Source organism: Dasypus novemcinctus, chromosome X (assembly GCF_030445035.2).
Source record: "Dasypus novemcinctus isolate mDasNov1 chromosome X, mDasNov1.1.hap2, whole genome shotgun sequence".
NCBI lineage: Eukaryota > Metazoa > Chordata > Mammalia > Cingulata > Dasypodidae > Dasypus > Dasypus novemcinctus.
In genome coordinates, this window is record NC_080704.1 from 46460290 (window position 1) to 46483417 (window position 23128).

At 41.2% G+C, this 23128-nt stretch overlaps 1 pseudogene; it reads right to left on the reverse strand.

Moving 5' to 3' along the window:
• Positions 1-3722: 3722 nt before the first annotated feature.
• On the reverse strand, positions 3723-5622 carry LOC101431597 (A-kinase anchor protein 10, mitochondrial-like; annotated as a pseudogene).
• Between the last annotated feature and the right edge of the window lie 17506 nt (positions 5623-23128).

Sequence of the window (23128 nt, forward strand, 5' to 3'; positions counted from 1 at the left end):
TGTGCTTCTTGGCCATCTGTGTAGCTTCTTTGTAGAAATGGCTGTTTAAGTCCTTTGCCCATTTCTGAATTGTGTTTTTGTCTTTTTGTTGAGGTGTATCAGTTCTTTACATATTCTGGGTATTAAACCCTTATCATATATATGATTTGCAACTAATTTCTTCCTTTCTGTAGGTTGTTTTTCAGTTTCTTCATAATGTCCTTTGATGCACAAAAGGTTTTAGTTTTTTAATTGTCCAGTTAATCCATTAGTTCTTTTGTTGCTTGTGCCTTTAATGTTATCTACAAAATCATTGCCCAATCCTAGGTCATGAAAGTTTTCCCCTTTTCTTTCCTCTGTTTTGTGGTTTCACCTCTTATGCATAGGTCCTTGATCCATTTTGAATTAAGTTTTTGTAAATCCCGTGAGGTAGGGGTTCAATTTCATTCTTTTGCCTATGGATATCCAGTTGTCCCAGTGCCATTTGTTAAAAAGACTATTCTTTCCCCTCTTTACTGTACTTGGCATCTATAGCAGTCTGATATAGTTATGAATTCCAAAAATAGATATTGGATTATATTTGTAAATTGGTCTGTACCTGGGCATGATTAAATTATGATTAGAGTTTTGATTGGGCCATGTCAGCAGATAAAAGGCATGGAAAAGGACAGAGTTGAAGTTTTTTCATGCTGGGAGTTTTTGATGTTGGAGTTTTGATTTGGGCTTTGATGCTGGGGTCTTGAGCTGGAGCCCTGGGAATAAGCACACAGTGGAAAGAGAAGCACACCCTGAAAGGAGAGAACCTCAGCCAGGAGAAAAACACAGAGGAATGGAGACGACTCCTTAGACACGGAAGGAACCTAGGGGAGAGAGACAGAGCTGTTTGCCTGATAGTCTACAGCTGACCTTGTGGAGAAACTAGAGGACCTGAGCCTGGAGAGAAGGAAGACCTGGGAAGAGAAGAACCCTGGAAGCCTGAACCCTGGAAGATGTCTGCAGTCATCTTGCTCCAACATGTGGAAATAGACTTTGGCAAGGGAAGTAACTTATGCTTTTTGCTTCTTCTCTTTATGAAATACAATCAAAATATTGAAGGGAAGAGGACTTGGCCCAATGGATAGGGCATCTGCCTACCACATGGGAGGTTCGTGGTTCAAACCCCGGGCCTCCTTGACCCTTGTGGAGCTGGCCCATGTGCAGTGTTGATGTGTGCAAAGAGTGCTGTGCCACGCAGGGGTGACCCTGCATCGAGGAGCCCCATGCGCAAGGAGTGCACCCTGTAAGGAGAGCCACCCAGTGCAAAAGAAAGTGCAGCCTGCCCAATGGCGCTGCACACACGGAGAGCTGACACAACAAGCTGACACAACAAAAAGAAACACAGATTCCCGGTGCCGTTGATAAGGATAGAAGCAGTCACAGAAGAACATGCAGCGAATGGGCACAGAGAGCAGACAACTGGGAGGGAAGGAGGAAGGGGAGAGAAATAAATAAAAAATAAATAAAAAATATATTGAAATGGAATAAATTCTCTATTCATTCAAGACTTCCTGAAGGGCAGAGGTGATTAATAATTATAACTATAACATATATAACATATTATACAGTTTTTTCAAAAGTCTGAGCAAAAGCAGTAAGGTGTGGTGAGGAAGCCTCAGCCATGCAGAGCTGGTGTGGCATGTGCTCACCCCTGGGCATCCCTGCTGAGTGGCTCTGCAATCTAAATATAGAAGCCAAAGGTGACAGTTTGAATTTGATGAATCCTAAAAAAGTTTGTTTTTTAACTAATCCATTCCTGTGGGTGTGAGGCCCTTTGATTGCATTAAATTCAGTTAAGTGGCCTTTGATTAGATCACCCGATTAGATCACTTTAAGACTTTTGATTTGACTTGATGAGGTGTGGCACAGGTTGGGTCTCCACCCTCTTGGTGGTTCTTATATAAACAGAGATACAGAGAGAAAGAGGAAACACAGAAAAAGGAAGTTGCCATTTAAAAAAAAAAAGATTTATTTTATTTATCTATTTCCCCCCCCTCATTGTTTTGTGCTCATGGTGTCTGTTCATTGTGTGCTCTCTGTGTCTTCATTTTAGGAGGCACCAGGAACTGAACCTGGGACCTTCCATGTAGGAGAGAGGCACCCAATCACTTGAGCCACATCTGCTCTCTGTTTATTGTGTCTCCTCATTGTGTCTCCTTGTTGCATCATCTTATTGCATCAGTTCACTGCACTAGCCTGTCACATCAGCTCGCTGTCTTGCTTGTCTTTCTTAGAAGGCACTAGGAACTGAACCAGGGACATCCTGTGTGGTAGGCGGGCATCCAACTGCTAGAGCTACATCCACTTCCCAGAAGTTGCCACATCCACATCCCAGAAGTTGAGAGAAAGAGAAAGGACTCCAGATTGCCTATAGCTGCAGAGAGGCAGAGAAGCTCTGAGAGGCTGAGAGAGGTCCCGGAGTCTAGAATCAGCAGAGCAGAGGAAAGAGGCCCACGAGGGGCTGGGCCCATACAGCAGCTTAGGGATAAGGAGATGAGCCCTGCCATATGCCTGATCACCAGTACCTGACTTTGGTGAGAAAGTACTTAGATTTGAACATTTCAGAACTGTAAGATTTTACCCTAAATAAAATTCCCATTATAAAAGCAACCCCATTTCTGGTACTTTGCATTGGCAGCCCTGTGGCAAACTAAAACACCAACTAAGCAGAAGAGCAGGGAGTGAGTTTCTTAACTGTCCTAAAGACAGAAAGAAAAAAAGGCCACCAACTGCAAACTTCCTAGCTCACAGCAAAGAAAGGGGGAGCAGTCAAACAAAGTTGAGTACTTTTCTCCCCCTTCCGCACCTTCTTAGAAAAAATAGTATGATCTTGGAATAAACATTTTGTTTGAGGTACCACAGGGAAAAAACTGGAGTGATGGTTATTTGTTCTGTCTTCCCACATGTTTTCTGAAGGGAAAGCTAAGTAACTGGAGTGCACAACACCGGAGGAACAAGATCCAATGCTCCACATAAACTCGATTCACTGTTCCGTTAGCAGAGGGCTACCCTGGGAGAGCCTGATTTTATGAATATTATGTCTGAGTAAATAAAATACGAAAATTATATACTGCCACTAAAGGGAAGGATAGTGTCACCGAGTCTTCCTGTGACCTGTCAGTTTCCTTCTAAATCAACGCCTCTGTAAAGGAAAATTGCACAGTGCACCCTCACCTTCTTCCACTGAAGAAAAACAATCTGCTAACACCGTACTGCCATGCTGAGCTGCCTGGCACTCAGTGGGGCAGACTCACCTTTTTATTTTTAGGAGGATAAAGCAAAGTACATACTTATCATACCTGCTTTATGATGGTCTAAAGGAATGTGCACCAGATATCAGCTCTATACTTATCTACCTCCCACAGCATTTGGCCCCTGTCTAGCTTGGTGGGCTAAAACACTCTCATGAATGGGTTATTGCCATTGGAAAACCAACAATTTTCTAGCAAGGTAAACAGTGCCACTTCTCTCTATGACTTCCACTGAGTAAGCATCATGTGTATCAAATACATCTACATGTTACTCAGTGTTAGGATGGAAATCTTGGATTCTTTGCCATTCTTTCTTGGGAGCAATGGTGATAGATCAGTGAACAGAAATACAGTGCTTTGTTTTCATTGGCTGTGTTGAAGAATCCAACCAAAGGGAAAAAGATCTCTTATTTTTGAAATAAGAGATTTCAGATTTCCTTTACCTCAGGTTTTGAGTCATAGCTTTGTAGATTTTTCTAATAGCTGTTCATACTGCCCTTGTTGTATAACATCACAGACTATCATCTTGGCAATCTTCCAAGTTAGGTCTTCTTGGGCCTCATCAGTATTTCCTTCACCCATTTCTTTGTAGCTTGTGAGAACATGGATCCTTTTGATTCATTATATCAGGTTCAGGCTCAAATTTTCAAATGAATTGCCCCAGGTCACTGAATTTTCCAAATGTCATCTTTCCTGCATATGTCCATTACATAAAGATTCTGGATCCAGACTTGCAGCATCTACAATGATCACTTCATCAAAAATGTTCTGAATTTTCAAACTAGCTTTTTTCACACTGGACTGAGAAGTGGCGCTGTCAGATTCACCTGGGTGAGACTTATCAGGAAGACCAGCACAGATATGGGCAGACAGGCAAATATTCCCTCTCAGAAAGGTGTCTCCTCAAAGTGAATGGATAAGATAATTCAAGTATTTATAATAAAGATTACTGGATAAAAACGTAGGCAAAAAGACCTTCTCCATGGTTGTCCAGGCCTGATGTAATAGAGTTGTGAAATAGTTAGGGAGTGGCCCACCTTACCTGCAGATATTGGATTCAATTCTAATCGGTCAACGTCATCAAACTCAAGAGGACATGTGACTTGGAGGGAGAAGTACCTGTCATATAAAATCATGGCATTGTTCTGTGCCTCCTGTCCATTATTCCAGCCCTTTTTGGCAACAAGCTGAGACTGGAAGTTATCTGCTGCCAACCAGAACTGCAAGATATTCACTGCTTCCTCTTTATCCATGTACTCAGAGAAATAAAAGAGAGCTGACTCACAGAAGAGAATGTCAGCCAGGTAAACAGTTCCACTGTTCAACACTTCAATCTGGTATCTACAAAAATGGCGACTTTGCAGAAACTCACTGACGTGTTCTTGCTCTATTGCACTAAAGACTATGGACTGTGCCAAAACAAAACAAAAATCTTTGTTACGATGTCATTTTTCATTGCTTCTGTAATTGGTATTGGTTTAACAGCATCTGGAGATATACATTTGGTAACGGTATTCACTGCATCTTGTTCTGTATTTTTTATTAGTTTTCCTGATAATTCCTTTAATGGAGAAGAGGGACTATTTCTACTGACTACTATAAGCCTGGAGGATTCTTGATTTTCCACGGAAAACTGATGAGTTACTGCTCTGATCATGTCAAGATGGAAAGAATGGGCATTGTCACATTTCTAGGAAAGAAGCAAGTGAGTTTGAGTGTGTTTAGTTCTATTATTCAGGTCACTTGATTAGCAAAATACTCAGTTACAAAAGGTGATGTATGTCTGTGCTTTTTAGATGGAGAGACAGGGTCAGCCAATGAACTCTGTTTCACTGTATTTAGACTGTGTGCTCTTATTCAGGACCAACTTGTGGAGAGAGAACTTTCAGCCTCTAGCCAGAATTTAACCAAATGCTCCATTCTACGAAGTTCCATGGATTGAATGAAATAAAGGAGGATGACAGTGTCATCAAAGACTTGTTCAAGGGTCTTTGAAAGACTTGATTTGTCTCTTGAGTCTAGTAATCCAGACAAGATCTGCCCAGGTCACCAAAGTGAGCAGCCTCCATGTGGCTTGGCTGCTTCTTAAGTGTTGCCATCTGCTACTTGGAAAGGAATCCATGTTGGCAGAAATGGCATGGATTGCAACATGACTTGGTCCTGCAGCCTCCAGCAAGGCATGATTTTTTGGTGCTTTTTTGTGGGGAATGTATAGATGTTGAAGCTTTAATTGATTTGACAGCTGAGATCTTCTCTTGTTCTTTGCCTTTCACTTTCTACTGGAAGAGCAACACGGCAGGGCCTGGGTGGGGTGGCACAGTGGGCACTGTCACGGGGACGGCCCAGCTCCCCTCATTCAGCAACCGACCTGGACTTCCAGGTCGGTAGCAGCCACACTAGCCTGAAAACAGATCCTTTTTTCTGGATGCGGGCCCCACTGCCATATTATCAACCTCTACTCTTATTTTTTTCTGAGCATTTTTATCATGAAAGGCTGTTGGAATATGTCAAATGATTTTTTTCTGTATAAATTGATATGATCATGTGTTTTTTTGTTTCTTTCTCCTATTAATGCAGTATATTATATTGACTGATTTTCATATGTTGAACAATCCTTTCATACCTGGATGAATCTCACTTCATTATAGTGTATAATTCTTTTAATATGCTGGCTCATTCAGTTTGCTATTATTTTTGCATCCGTATTCATCAGGGGAATTGATCTGTAATTTTCCTTCTTGTGATGTCTTTATCCGGCTTCGGTATCAGGATAATGCTGGCCTCATAGAGTGAGTTAGAAAGTATTCCCTCCTTTTCAATTTTTGGAAGAGCTCAAGAAGGATTGCTGTTAAATTTCCTCTGAATGTTAAGTAAAATTTAGCAGTGAAGTTATAGTCCTGGACTATTCTTTGTTGGGAGATTTTTGATCCAATCTCTACTTGTTATAGGTCAGTTGCGGTATGTTTTTTTTTCTTGAATCAATTTAAGTAATTTGTGTTTCTAGGAATTTGTCCATTTCATGTAGATTATCTGATTCATTGGCATAGTATTTTATTACAATCCTTTTTATTTCTCTATGGTCAGTAGTAATGCCCCACTTTTGTTTTTGAATTTAGTTATTTGCCTCTCATTTCTTTTCATCTTTTTCAGTTTAGCTATGGGTTTGTCAATTTTGTTGTTCTTCATAAAAAACCAACTTTTGATTTTGTTGATTCTCTCTATTGTGTTTATTTTAAAATCAATTTTATCAATCCTTTCAAAGAACCAGTTTTTTGTTTCATTGATTCTATTGTTGTTTATTCTCTAATTCATTTATCTCCATTCTAATCTTCATTGTTTTCTTCCTTCTTTCAACTCTAGATTTGGTTTGCTCTTCTTTTAGTAGTTCCATAAGATTTGAAGTAAGGTTATTGATTTGAGATCATCATGTTTTTCACGTAGGCATTTATGGCTATAAACTTCCCTGTCAGCAATACCTTTGCAGAATATCATACGTTTTTGTATGTGTGTTTTCATTTTCATTTATCTCTAGGAATTTTGTGATTTCATCTTTTATCCATTGGTTGTATAAGAATTTGGTTTTTTTTTTTTTTTTAAAGATTTATTATTTATTTATTTAATTCCCCTCCCCTCCCCCAGTTGTCTGTTCTCTGTGTCTTTTTGCTGCGTCTTGTTTCTTTTGTCCGCTTCTGTTGAGGTCAGCAGCACGGGAAGTGTGGGCGGCGCCATTCCTCGGCAGGCTGCTCCCTCCTTCGCGCTGGGCGGCTCTCCTTATGGGTGCACTCCTTGCGCGTGGGGCTCCCCTACGCGGGGGACACCCCTGTGTAGCAGGGCACTCCTTGCGCGCATCAGCACTGCGCATGGGCCAGCTCCACACGGGTCAAGGAGGCCCGGGGCTTGAACCGCGGACCTCCCATGTGGTAGACGGACGCCCTAACCACTGGGCCAAAGTCCGTTTCCCAGAATTTGGTTTTTAATTTCCTCATATTTATGAATTTTCCAGTTTTCCTTCTCTTATTGTTTTCTAATTTTATTCCATTTTGACCAGAGTAGATACTTTCTATGATTTCAATCTTTTTAAATTTATTGAGACATATTTAGTAACCTTAAACATGGTATATTTTGGAGAAAGATACATGTATACTTGAGACAATTGTGTATTCTGCTCTTGTTGGGTGAAATGTTCTACATACATCTGGTAGGTTGTAGCAGTTTGATATAGTTATGAATTCCAAAAATAGATATTGGATTATGTTTGTAATCTGGTCTATTACTGGGCATGACTGAGTCATGATTAAGGCTTTGATTGGGCCATGTCATTAAGGTGTTGAGTCCCCATCCCTTGGTGGATAGGGACTCATAGATAAAATGCATGGCAAAGGACAGAGTTGGAGCTCTTTGTGATGTGAGAGTTTTTGATGTTGGAGTTTTAATGCTGAAGCCTTAAGCTGGAACCCCGGGAAGTAAGCTCATAGAGGAAAGAGAAGCAAGCCCCGTGAAGAGAGGAAGCCTGAGCCCAGGAAGAAGCAAGCCCTGGGAAGGGAGGAACCCTGAACCCAGAGAGAAGCAAGACCCTGGAAGGGAGGAACCCAGCAAGCCTGAACCCTCACAGATGTCAGCAGTCATCTTGCTCCAACATGTGAAAATAGACTTTGGTGAGGGAAGTAACTTACGCTTTATGGCTTGGTATCTGTAATCTCCTACACCAAATAAATACCCTTTATAAAAACCAACCAATTTCTGATATTTTGCATAGGTCTAGTTGATTTATAGTATTTTTCAATTCCTCTGTTTCTCTATTGATATTCTATCTAGATGGTCTATCAATTATTGAAAGTGGTATATTGAATCCTCCAACTACTATTGTAGAACTGTCTACTTTCCTTTTCAAGTCTGTCAATGTTTACTTCATGTATTTTGGAACTCTGTTATTAGGTGCATATATGTTTATAATTGTTAGATCTTTATGAGTTAACCATTTTATTAATATATAATGTCTTTCTTTCTCTCTTGCAACAGTTTTTGAGTTAAAGGTTATATTGTCCAATATTAGTATAGTCACCCTAGCTCTCTCTTTGGTTACTATTTTTATGAAATAAATAGTCCCATTAATTTACTTTCATCTTATTTGTGTTTCTGGATCTAAGGTGAATCTCTTATAAACAGCATGTAGTTGGATCATGGTCATATGTCAATTCTGTCTTTTGATTGGAAAGTTTTGTCCATTTATATATGAAAAAATTTCTGATAAGACAGAGTTAGTTCAGCCATTTGGCCTTATATTTTTTTTAGGAGGTACCAGGGATTGAACCCAGGACCTCAAACATGGGATGCAGGTGCTCAATAAATGAGCTACACCTTCTCTCCTGGCCAAATGTATTTATTTATTTAATTTTCCTTCCCCTCTCCATCCCTCACCACACTGTTTTTGCTGTCTGTGTCCATTCACTGTGTGATCTTCTGTATCTATTTTTTTTGTCTTCTCTTCTTTCTCCTCTATGACTACCTGGGATTTGATCTTCAGGACCTCTGATGTGGAGAGGTTCCCTGTCATTTGTGCCACCTCAATTCCTGGTCTCCACTGCACTTCACCTTGACTCTCTCCTTCATCTCCCTTATGATGCGTTATTCATCTTGCTGCATGACTCACTTGCACAGGCACTGGCTCACTGCATGAACACTTGGCTTGCTGCACAGGCACTTGGCTTACCATGTGGGCACTGGCTCACCATATGGGCACTCATGCAGGCACTTGGCTCACCATGTGGGCACTCGGCTCTCCACACAGGTACTGGCTCATGATGCAGGCATGTTTTCTCTTCTTCTTTTTCACCAGGAGGCCCCAGGGATTGAACCCAGGTCCTCCCATATGGTAGGTGGAGGCCTTATCACTTGAGCCACATCTGCTTCCCTGTTTTTAAAGTCATATCTTTTTTCCCCTCATTTCCTCCATTACTGCCTTCTTCTGTGTTTGTTTTGCCTTTCGAAGTAAAATATTTTGATTTACTTTTTATTTTCTTTCCCATATGGTTTCTTCTTTTTAAAAAAAATTGTTGAAGTATATCATTCATACATAAACATACAGAAGCAATAAGTGTACAGTGATGGTTGTAAACTTACAAAACAAACTTACATAACATCAACAGGGCTCTCATACATCATCCTACCATCAATACCTTGCATTATTGTGAAACGCTTTTAACTAATGATTAAAGAGCATCCTCAAAATATTACTGCTAGGGAAAGTATTTTCCCCCCAACCCACCCTATTATTATTTATACATGTCATTTATACATGAACATACATAAACAATAAGTGTATAGTAAAAGTTGTGAATTTACAAAGCAAACATGCATAACATCATACAGGGGTCCCATACATCAACCCACCACCAACACCTTGAATTGTTGTGAGACATTTGTTACAAATTGTGAAAGAATATTGTCAAAATCTTACTTCCTACTATAATCTTTATTTTAAATTTGTTGTGTTTTCCCCCAACCTGCCCTGTTATTATTTTTAAAATATACTTTTATGACAGAAGCTATAAACTTACAAAACAATCATGTGTATGTGCAGAATTCCCAAACAGCACCCCTCTATCAACACACCATACCATGGTGGAACATTTGTTACAGATTATGAGATAATATCATCGGATTATTACCAGGTCCGTGGTGTATATTTGGCACACTTTTTCCACAATTCCCCATTATCAATACAGTACATCTTTGTCATAGATGCATGAATATTACATTATTCCTGTTAACCACAGTTCATCGGTCACTCCAGTTGTATTTTCCCCATACTTCTCCACATTCCCATCACCCTACAATAGTGATGTACATCTGCTCTAGCTCACAGGACACTTGCATCTGTACCATCAACCACAATTCTCATCCACCTCTGGGTTTACTATTCTCTACAGTCCTGTAGCAGTTTGATATTGATAAATTCCAAAAAGAAATATTGGATTATATTTGTAAACTGGTCTTTTCCTCTGGGCATATTAGAGTGTACTGGATTCAGAGGTTTTACTTTTACTTGATTAAATAATGATGAAGGCTTAGATTGGGCCCTGTGGATAGGACATTGAGTCTCCACCCATTGGTGGGCAGAGACTCACAGAGAAACTGCACTGCAGAGAAGGGAGTTTTGGTGTTGGATTTTTGATACTGGAGTCTTGAGCTGGAGCCCTGGGAAGTAGGCACACAGAGGAGCTTGGTTGTGAGGAAGGAGAAGAGAGGAACCCTGAGAAGCAAGCCCTGGGAAGAGAGGAACCCAGGAAGCCTGAACCCTGGCAGATACCAGCAGCCATCTTACTCCAACATGTGGCAAAAGACTTTGGTGAGGGAAATAACTTACACTTCATGACCTAGTAACTGCAAGCTTCTACCCCAAATAAATACCTTTTATAAAAACCAGCCAATTTTGCATGAGCACCCCTTTGGCCAACTAATACAGAATTTGGTACAAGAGAGTGGGGAAGTGCTTTTGCAATTACCAAAATTCTGGAACAGTTCTATAAATGGGTAAGGGGTAGTTTTTGGAGGAATTGTGAGATGTTTGATGGAAAAGGCCTAGATCACTTTGAAGAAACTGTTGATAGCAATATGGATGCTAAAGAAACTTTTTATGATGCCTTAGAAGTAAATGATGAAACTATTATAGGAAATTGGAGGAAGGGTGATCAATGTTTTAAACTTGCAGAGAACTTAGCAAGATTAACTCCTGGAGATTTATGGAATGCAGAAATTGAAAATGGTGAACCTGTGCATTTAGCTGAAGAATTTTCCAAAGTAAACTTGGAGAATGCAACTTGGCTTCTCCTTGCAGCTTATAGCATAATTCCAGATGAGAGAAATACACTGGAGACTGAACTGTTGGCCACAAAGAAAACAGAAACTGATTCTGGAAATTCCAAGCCTCTGGAAATCAAGTTCCCAGATGATAGCACCCCATTTGAGAATTTAACTAAACTTGGAACTTTTAAATCAAGATTGAAGATGCAGTTATCTAGGGAAGTCTTGTAGAAATTCTTGCTGTCTAATGGCTTGGATCCCTGTTTCTTGCATGCTAAACCAATAAACTTTCTGAGAGAGCTCTATGAACAAAACTACTGTCAGCTTAGACTAAAAGGGACATGGAAAGGAGAGATTGAAGGAGAAACAGCTTTAAGAGGAAAATCATGGAAGCTGAGATCTGGAATTAAGACATCACTTTGGGCCAAGAGAGGAACCCCACCCATGAATACAGAGAGGGTGGGTTAGCACCAGCAGTTGAAGAGTGTGGATATGCCAACGAATGTTCAGGGGGAATTTTGCCACCACAGGGTACAGAAAGGGTGGAACACATTCCTCAAGGATTAGGGAGGTTGGGGTGACACCCCATAGGTCTGAGAGGGGTGGGCCTGTCCCCCATAGATTAGGGAAAGCCAGGTGGTCAACTCGTTGCTCTGAGAGGGCGGAGCCTATATGCCAAAGGTTAGGGAGGATGTTGCCTTCACCTCATTGTACTAGGGGGTTTAAGTCTCTAACCCAAAGAATGGGTAAGGTGTGACAATCACCCCAATGCTCTTCAAGGGTGAGGTCTGGAGCTTGGTCACTACCTAGATGATTGATGAGGGTGGAACCAAGAAAACGGCCATTGGGCAAACCTGTGGAAAGGGTGTGTCCACATGAAGCACCAAAGAGAAGAAACCATCATCTTAAGAATGACTCTCAGACTTTGAAATAGAATGGAGGATGCCCTGCTGGTTTTTTGTTTTTGTCTTTATTTTTTTTAATGTTACATTAAAAAAATATGAGGTCCCCATTTATCCCCTACCCCCCTCACCCCACTTCTCCCCCCATAACAACAATCTCCTCCATCATCATGAGGCATTCACTGCATTTGGTGAATACATCTCTGAGCACTGCTGCACCTCATGGTCAATGGTTCACACCATAGCCCACACTCTCCCACAGTCCACCCAGTGGACCATGGGAGGACATACAATGTCTGGTAACTGTCCCTGCAGCACCACCCAGGACAACTCCAACCCCCAAAAATGCCCCCACATCACATCTCTTCCTCCCACTCCCTACCCCCAGCAGCCACCATGGCCACTTTCTCCACACCAATGCCACATTTTCTTTGGTTACTAATCACAATAGTTCATGAATAGAATATCAGTAAGTCCAATCTAATTCATACTCTATTCCTCCATCCTGTGGACCTTAGAATGGTTGTGTCCACTCCACATCTATATCAAGAGGAGGCATAGATTCCACATGGATGCTGGATGCAATTCTCCTGCTTTCAGTTGTAGGCACTCTTGGCTCCCTGGTGTGGTGGTTGACCTTCTTCACCTCCATGTTAGCTGAGTGGGGTAAGTCCAATAAACCAGAGTGTAGGAGTTGCAAGCTGTTGAGGCTCAGGGCCTGGCTATCACATGGTCAGTTCAGAGATTCAGGTCCCCTGGGTATACACTAAACCCCAGCATCAACTACAGATCCAGTAAAAGTAACAGGAGAGGCTTGTGAACAAAGATCACATCTGAGTTCAGCTTCATCACACAGAAACACAGTGAACTTTTCTGGACCCATAACTCATGTTTCCCTTCCAATTTTTCATTATTGTAATGAAAATGTTTATCCTTTGTCTGTCCATTTGTGTTTTGGAAGCAGATAAATTGTTTTGTAAGTTCCAGACGTCTATAGCTAACAGGACTGTGCCCCAAGACAAACTGTATTTCTTTAAGCTGATTATGATATGATTTTGTACTTAGTATTGTTGTTGATTTAAGTGTTTTTTAAAAAATATTGTAATGTCTTTTTGGAATTCAGAGGGTGGAGTGTAACAGTTTGATATTGTCGATGAATTCCAAAAAGAAATATTGGATTATGTTTGTAAACTGGTCTTTACCTATGGGCATATTAGAGTATATTGGATTCAGAGGTTTTACTTTTACTTGATTAAATAATGATTAAGGCTTTTATTGGGCCATGTCAGTAGGACATTGAGTCCCCACTCCTTGGTGGGCAGGGACTCACAGAGAAACTGCACCACAGAGAAAGGAGTTTTGATGTTGGAGTTTTGATACTGGAGACTTGAGCTGGAGCCCTGGGAAGTAAGCACAAAGAGTAGCTTGGTTGTGAGGAAAGAGAGGCAAACTCTGGGAAAAGATGCTTCTTTGTATATGACACATTGCTTCCCTCTTGCAGCTTTCAGGATTCTTTCTATTGTTTTCATTTCACAGTTTGATTATAATGTGGGTGGACATGGATCTCTTCAAATTTATCCTATTTGCATTTCCTTAGCTTCTTGGATTTGTATATTCATGTCTTTCATTACATTATGAAAAATTTCTGGCCTTATTTGTATATTACTTCTGCCCCCTTCTCACTTCTCCTTCTTGGATCTCTATATTGTGTATATTCTTATGCTTGATGGTTTCTCACAGGTTTCTTTGGCTTCTTTACTTTTCTTCATTTTCCCCCCCTGATTCTCAGCTTAAATCCTTTTAGTTATCATATATTCAGTTTTACTGATCCTGCCCTCTTCCAGCTCCAATTTGCTATTGAACCCATCTAGGGAATTTTTAAAATATATTTTTTATTATTTTTAAAAGATATGTAGATTGTATAAAATGTTACATAAAAAAAATAAGGAATTCCCATATGCCCCACTCCCCATACTTCCCACCCTTCCCCACATTAACAACTTCTTTCAATAGTATGGTACTGCGGTCACCCCTCGGGCTGAAGTGTGGTTTGCTGGCCTGGCGGGGGAGCGGCCGCGGCAGGCCAAGCTGCTGCCCCCATAATAGGGTGGCTGGTCGGACTCACCGCCACCCCTGAAGGGAGCTCGGCATGGGCGCAGAGTGCCCTCGGGTCTCCCCTTCTCGGCAGCCGTGCTTCCGCGGCCGCCCCTCCTCCCAGATGGCGCCACACGATGCCTGTGGGGCGGCACCCTTCTTCTTCTTTCTCCCTGCGCAGGCGCAGGGCGGAAAATTCCAGTCTGCCCTTTTCCCCTCCCCCGACAGCAGCAACAGCCAGGCGTGGGCGGAAAAATCCAGTCTGCCCTTTTCCCTCCCCCCGACAGCAGCAACAGCCAGGCGTGGGCGGGAAACTCAAGTCTGCCCTCCACCCCAGCAACAGCAGCCACCAATCCCTAAACCCTGCCCCTTCCCCCAGCAACAGCGACAGCCAATCCCTAATCACCACCCCTCCCCCGTCCAGTACCGCCCACTGACCTTTCGCCGGCAACCAATCAGAACAGGGCGTGGCTTCGACCAATCAGCCTTCCCCAGCCCCTATAAAACTGTTGCCTCTCCCTCAATAAAGTGGACTTGCGTGTTTACCTTGTCTCCGCGGTAGTTCTTCTGCCGTGTGCCCTCCAGTCCTAAGAGCCCCCGACAAGGGCCTGGCCTCCCTTGTCCCCAGTTCGTCGCCTGCTTCTCTGGGCGACCCCTTTGTCGCCTGCTTCTCCGGGCGACCCCTTCGTCGCCGGCTTCGCCGGGCGACCCCATCAGCCGAACCGCGCAACCCCTGTGAGACCGATCCCTCGTCTGCTGCCGGACCGACCCCTCATCCCAAGCGGGACCGACCCCTCGTCCCAAGCGGGACCGACCCCTCGTCCAGAGCTGGACCGACCCCTCGTCCGCAGCCAGACCCCACCTCTACCGACCGAGCAAACCGTCGCATGGTACATTCATTGCAATTGATGAACACATTTTGGAACATTGCCACTAAGCATGGATTATAGTTTACATTGTAGTTTACACTCTCTCCCACTCCATTCTGTAGGTTATGGCTGTATATATAATGACCTACATCTGTTGTTGCAATGTCACTCAAGACAATTCCAAGTCCTGAAATTGCCTCTGTATTACAACTCCTTGTCCCTCTCCCTGATTTTAGTTCCTCCAGTGGCCACTGTCTCCACATCAATGATATAATTTCTTCCAATACTAGAATCACAATAAGCCTATAGTAGAATACCAGTAAATCCACTCTAGTCCATATTTTATGCACAAATCCTGAGGATTACAGTATGGTGATGCACACTCCACCTCTAATTGAGAGGGGAATTCAGTCCCATATGTCTGATGGATAGCACTCTCTTGCTTGCAGTTGTAGACTCTCTCAGTTCCTTGATGTGGTGGTTGTCCATCCTCACCTCCTTGTTAGTTGTCCTGCGTGAGTCCAGTGAACTGGAGAGTAGGTGTTGCAACTCTGCTGAGGCTCAGGGCCCAGCTAGCACATGGACTTCCCAAAGATTCAAGTCTCTTGGGTGTACACCTACCAACTCCAGCACCAACTATAGGTTCAAATAAAGGGGAGAGAAGAGTCATGTGTAGAGAAGTCATATCTGAGTCCAGCTCTGTCACACTAGGGAGCACAAACTCCAAAGTAGAGCCCACTGGTGAGGCACCAACCTCCAGAGTTATCTGCCATGACTGAAGGACCTGGGTGTCCCCAGAGCTCTAAGGAACCCCACTATTTGGGGTAGTATCTATTTTGGCTGTCTATGAGATCCTGCTGAGACATACATAAGCATTACCTCTGGGAACACTTCCTGACTCACTTTAAAGTCTCTTAGCCATATAAACTCATTAGTCTTTACTTTTTCCCCTTTTATTCAAAGTCTTTTTCCAGTTGCATTGCTTGTTTGTGTTTGGTGGTAATCCCTTGGTGCCAGGGAGGCTTCTCCCCAGGAGTCATGTCCCGTGCTGGGGTGAAGATCATGCATTTATATGCTGAATTTGGCTCAGAGAGAGGGCATCTAGGGAATTTTTTATTTCTGTTGGTGTGGTCTTTGGTTCTCTTTCTTTCCTTTTCAAAATTTCTATCTTTTTGTTGATATTTTCTTTATGTTCATCTGTCAGTTTCATGATTTCCTTTACTTTTTGGTCATATTTTCTTTTAGCGCTTTGAGTATATTTAAGACCAGGTTTTTTTAAATGAATCAATTTTATTTATACATATTAATAAAGTATAAATCCATCCAAAGTGTACAATCAATGGTGTTTGGTATAATCACATAGCTGTGCATTCATCACTTCAATCATTATTAGAACATTTTTATTGTTCCAATAAAAATAATAATAATAATAAACAAAAAAACAGACAAACAAAATATGCTCATCACCTCTCAATCTCTCTATGCTTCCCCTGCCATACATAGCTGATATTCTGTTTCCATCTCTCTAGTTTACTTGTATTTATATTTTGTAAAAACAGTCTTATATATGCAATATCACCCATATTCATCTTTCACATGAGATTTCTCTGTGTTATACAGTCCCATGTTATATTTTTTAGTTTTCCTTCTAGTAATATACATGACCTTAGACTTTCCCTTTCAACCATTGTCATGCCCATATAATAAGTCTGCTAGTTACAAACTCTATGATGTGCTTTCACCATTTCTATTCATTTCCAAATATTTACAAACAACCTGTTTTTACCAATTCTGCACAGATTAACCCTTAGCTTTCCATTTTCTACCCTCATTATATTTTCTGGTGATCTATAGTCTAGTTATTAACTCCATGAGTTTACACAATATATTTAGTTCACAATTGCACACTCATGCAGTATTTGTCCTTCGTGTCTGGCTTGCCTCACTCAACATAATATCCTCCAGTTTTATCCATGTTGTCATATGCTTCATTATTTCATTTTTTCTTACAGCTGCATAATATTCATTGTGTGTGTAAACCACAATTGGTTTGCTCATTCATCAATTGATGGAAACCTGGGTTGTTTCCATCTTTTGGCAATTGTGAATAATGCCGCTATGAACATTATGCAGATGTCTGTTTATTTCAATGATCTCCGTTAAGACCAGTTTTTATTTCTTTGTCTGGTAAGTCCAAAGTCTTACTTTCTTCGTTGATGATTTCTGATATTTTGTCTTGTTCCTTTGGACTATCCATCATTTCCTGTTTTGTTTTTGTTGTTGTTGTTTACTTTGTAATCTTTTGTTATGCACTGTATATTTTAACATTTTTATGTTTTAACTCTGGAATCTAGTATCCAAACTGTCTTTCATTCCTTATATTTGTATCCAGTTAGTGATATGAAAGAGATGGCCTTGAATGCCAGATCTAAGAAAATCAATGAAGTGTAAAAATGCCTGTCACATTCTTTACAAATTAAGGCTTTGTGTATGCCTTAAAACCAGCAATTCCTTTTCCCAGGCCACTGTACTTTGAATATTTCTTATAATTGTTTCCTACACTGATTTAGCTGTCCACACACTGCTTCAGTTTACAGGGCAATTTGGGATGACAGGCAAGAGACAAGTGTCCTGGTTCAGTCATTTAGTCTGCCACCAGATGATTTGGCACAGATAACCATGCAACCCAGTATGTGCATAGGGGTTACTCTGCTCCCTCCAGAACCAGGACCAGAAACCCACACTGAGAGCACAAGCCAACTCCACACTGGGCTGGGGAGGGGATAATGGAGGGGCCAGCAAAGCACTACATGCTTTTCTTACTATTTTAAAGTTGTTTTTTTATTGATTCAGTGCTCACCTAATTATTAAGGTGCTTTGGCTGTTTTCTGGTGGTACAGAATCCTGGAGTGTCTTACACTGCCATCTTCATCAACTGGAAGTCATTTGAGTATTTCTTTTGATTTCATTTTATCTCCTTTCTTGCCATATTAGCTATAACTCTTAGTTGCGTTTTGTTTTTAGTGGTTAGTTTAGGTTTGTAATGTATGTCTTTAACTTGTCAATAGTGTAGTAGTCATTATACCACTTCACATATAGTTTAAGAATCTTAAATGGTATATATCCATTTCTCCCTTCTTGGCCTTTGTGCTAATAATGTTGTCATGCATTTTACTTTCACATATATTATAAACCCAAACAACATTGTTAATAATTTCAGTTTAAATTTATTTAAATAAAGATATTTAAAGAATATGAAAAAAATTAGGTGTTTATCCATGTAGTTAACATTTCCAAAATTTTTTCCTTCTTTTGTGTGGATCCATATTTCTTTCTGGTATCATCTGCCTTCTGCTTGATGGATTTCCTTTAACCTTTTTCATGGTGAGAGTCCACTGATGATGAATTCTTTCACCTTTGTATATTTGAAAAAGTTTTATCTAGGCTTTGTTTTTGGACTGTTTTCATTGAATATAGAATTTTAGGTTTCCTTTTCTCCTTTCTTTCACTACTTTCAAGTGTTGTTCTATTGTTACCTTGTTTGTATTTTTCTGACTAGAAATATGCTGTCATCTTCATCTTTTTCTTCTGTACTTAATGTCTTTTATCATTGGCTGCTTTTAAGATTTTCTCTTTATCATTGTTTTTGAGAAATTTGATTACGATGTACATTGGTACATTTTGTTTATGTTTCTGGTGCATGCAATTCATTGTCCTTCTTAGATCTATGGCTTTATTTTTCATCAAATTTGGAAGTTTTTCAGCCACTGTATCTTCATTTTTTTTCTCTATCTCCCCTACTCCTCCCCTCAGGGACTTCAATTACACATATATTTTTTTTAGCTGCCAGTAATTATTGCCACAACTCACTGATGTTCTATTCATTAAAAAAAAAAAACTTGAGGTAGTTCAATTCATTTTAACCATTTTAAACATACACTTCAGTGGCATTAATTACATTCACAATGTTGTTAATCTCCTGGTAAATTCTGGTAGGAAGCTACTGCTGCTGGAGAGGGCCAAAACCTAGGCCAGTATCAGTGCTGGTCCCACAGGAACCTGCCACACTTCATTTAAAAAAAAAAGGGAGAGAGGGAGAGAGAGAGGAAGGGAAGGAGAAGATGACTTGCCTCTCCAAGTCTCCCAGTATATGCTGGTGCAAAGCCAGACCTTGCTGCTGCTGACAGGGCCAAAGCCAAGGCTAGCATCTACTCTGGTCTCAGGGATCCACCAAGCTGACCTTGACTTGCAACCTCAACTTTTTGAAGAACAAGTTTCCCTTTTCCCCCACCTGATCCCCTCACCCCCACCCCAGCCATGCCTGTCCCTCCCAAAATCCAGGCTGCTGGTTCCACAGCCACCACTGTTTCAATAGCTCCTGTTACAACTTTGGGCTACTGAATATCCTTTGTGGTCACCTTAGACCCACACCTTTCTAAATAGTCCCTTTGTAAGTAAACCATTCTCAATTTGACTTATAGAATCCAAGATGGTGGAGTAGCAGAGGCAGGGATCAGCTCTCATAAAATAGGGGAGAAGGCATAGACATGGCCCAAGGGAGCTGCTTTGGGGACCCCTGCAGGCCAGGAGAGTGCCTCACACATTGTCTAGATGGACTGGGGATGGAGAGGGAGAGAAACCACAGTTGTTGATACCCCCACAGCTGAGAATGCTGCCCATCCCCCACCCCTGAGATGAACAGCCTTGGTAAAATCTGCAGTTGAGTGGCCAATGGAGAGGGGAAGGTACAAATTCCTCCCTGGGAAGAGGAAGGGTGTTGCAGAGGGCTGAGTATAGTTTCTCTTCAGTGAATGTAACTACCAAAACTCTCTGGTTCAGAAGGGCTGGTGGAAATTAAAGGATTCATCGCCATAGAAGGTTTTGCTAAAGAGCAGTGTTTGCTGGCTAGCCAGAAAAGTGAAGGAAGACAGGCTGGGCTCTCCTGATCCTTTCCCAGGCACAATAGACCTGGTTGGGCCCCATTATTGGCATCCTGCTCCAGTTTTGACTACTTTAATAGGGCAATATTAAAGTTTTAGAAAAAATAAACTAAAAATCAAAGAAAAGCTGTAAAGTAAAACCACTAGACAAGAGAGAGAAAGTGAACAACAGAGGAAAAGCACCAACATAAACAGATGCCTAGGTATCAACAAAAGATAACAACCCAGGGAAACCGATGTGGCTCAAGCGATTGACCTCCTGCCTACCACATGGAAGGCTCCTGGTATGGTTCCTGGTGCCTCCTAAAGAAGAAAGCAAGCTGGCATGATAAGCAGGTATGACAAGCTGATGCAACAAGATGATACAACAAGAGACACAAGAAGAAAAACACAATGAGAGATCCAACAAACAGGGAGTGGAGGAGGCTCAAGTGATTAGGTGCCTCTCTCCCACATTGGAGGTCCTGGGTTCGGTTGCTGGTGCCTCCTAAAGAAACAAGGAAGATAAACAGACACAGCAAGTGCAAACAATGAGGGGGTGAGGAGAAAGAAAGAAAGAAAGAAAGAAAGAAAGAAAGAAAGAAAGAAAGAAAGAAAGAAAGAAAGAAAGAATCTTTAAAAAAAAGAAAAAAGATAACAACCCATACTAAGAATTAGGAAGATATGGCTTAGTCAAAGGAACAAACCAAAAACCTAGATGAGACTCAAGATTTAAGACAACTAATAAATGATGTTCATATAAACCACCTTAATCAATTTAAGGAGATGAAGGAAAATATGATTAAAGAAATAAAGAACGTTAAGATGACACAGTGAGCATAAAGAACAATTTAAAAGGCTGCAAAAAAAGTAATAGAGCTTATGGGAAAGACACAATGGATGAGATTAAAAATACGTGACAGGCGTTGGACTTGGCCCAGTGGTTAGGGCATCTGTCTACCACATGGGAGGTCCACGGTTCAAACCCCGGGCCTCCTTAACCTGTGTGGAGCTGGCCCATGTGCAGTGCTGATGTGCGCAAGGAGTGCCCTGCCACGCAGCGATGTCCCCCACGTAGGGGAGCCCCATGTGCAGGGAGTGCGCCCCAGAAGGAGAGCCGCCCATATTGAATCAAGTGTTAAAAACTGCTTTTTGACCTTGAATAAAAGGGGGAAATGGCAAAGACAAATGAGTTTATATGGCTAAGAGTCTTCCAAAAAGAGTCAGGATGTCATCAGAGGGGTCATACTTATGTACACCACAGCAGGGTTTGATGTTGGATATATGGGAGCCAAAGTAGATACAACCCTAGGTGCTGGTTCTCCTGTAGGCTACAGAGATCCACAGGGTATACTGTCATGGCAGATGGATTTGTGCTCCTGAGTGTGATGGAGCTGGACTCAGATATGACCTTCCTACACACACCTCTTCTGTCACTTTTACTGAACCTGTGGTTGGTGCTAGGGATGAATACTCAAGGGACTTGAATCTCTGGACCACCCATGTGGCAGCTGGGCCCTGAGCCTCAGCAGAGTTGCGACTCCTACTCTCTGGTTCATTGGACTTACCCAGGTCAACTAACAGGGAGGTGAAGATGGTCAAACACAACACCAGGGAATCAAGAGTGCCTACAACTGCAAGCAGAGGAATTGCATCCATCATCCATGTGAAATCTAAGCCCCCTCTTGATCTAGAGGTGGAGGGGACATCACCATCCCAGGGTCCACAGAATGGAGGAATAAAATATGGATTAGAGTGAACCTACTGATATTCTACTATAAAGCTATTGTGACTAGTAGTAGAAAAAATTGTAGAATTGAGGTGGAGAAAGTGACCACAGTAGTTGCTGAGGGCCGGGAGAGGGAAGAAGAGATGTGATGTGGGGGCATTTTTGGGACTTTGAGTTGTCCTGAATGATATTGCAGGGTCAGATGCTGGACTTTATATATCCTGCCATAACCTACTGAATGTACTGGGGGAGAGTGTGAACTGCAGGGTAAACTCTTATCTATGTGGTGCAGCAGTGCTCCAAAATGTGTTCACTAAGTGCGATGAGTGTGCCACAATGATGGGGGAGGTTGTTGGTGTGGGAGGAGTGGGGTGGGGGGTGGGGAGTATATGGGAATCTCTTATATTTTTTAATGTAACTTTTTTGTATGTGATGTACTTATCTTCAAAAAAATACAATTTACAAAAATGATGGGGTGGGGAGGTGGGGAGTGGGCTACATGGGAACCTCTTATGTTTTTTATGTTTTTTAATATTTTTTAATGTAACGTTATTTGTGATCTATTAACTTTAATTTAAAAAGTGTAAAAAAATATGAGCCATCTATTTGTTGTCGACAAGAGACTCACCTTAGATGCAAGGACACAAGCAGAGTGAAAGTGAAAGGTTGGAAAAAAATATTCAAAAAGAGTAGCTATCCAAAAAGACCAGATGTAGCAATACTAATATTGGATAAAATAGATTTTAAATGAAAAACTGTTAGAAGAGATGGAGAAGGTTACTATATAATAATAAAGGGGACAATTCACCAAGAAGAAATAACAATAATGAATATTTATGAAACTAAGATAGATGCCCAAAAATACATGAGATACACGCTGGCAAAACTGAAGGGAGAAATAGACGTCTTTACAATAATAGTTGGAGACTTGAACACTCTCTCTCAGCTTCAGATAGAACATCTGAACAGAGGATAAATAAGGAAACTGAAAGCTTGAATAATATGATAAATGAACTAGACAAATAGATATTTATAGAGCATTATTCCCCAAAACAGCAGGATATAAATTCTTCTCAAGTGCTTATATATCTTTCTCCAGGATAGACCATATGTTTGGACATAAGTTAGATCTTAATAAATTTAAAAACATTGAAATTATACAAAACACTTTCTCTGATCATAATGGAATAAAGATGGAAATTAGTAACAGGCGGAAAAAGGGAAAATTTACAAATATATGGAGATTAAATAATACACTCTTAATCAGTCGGTCAAAGAAAAATTGCAAGAGGAATCATTAAATACCTCAAGACAAATGAAAATGAAAACAAAACATACCAAAACATGGGATATGTGTTTTAGAGATGTTGCTCTACCCGCATGGTTCCAATCCTAGGAAGGGTACAATAATTCTTAGGCAGACACTTTTAGTTATAATTGCAGCCTGTCTGGGAGAAGCCACTAAGAGGAGTTTTGTGTGCAGGGCACCAGAACCACCTCAGACAAAGAATCTCCTGCTTCTGCCCAGAGCAGGACTTTGGTCACT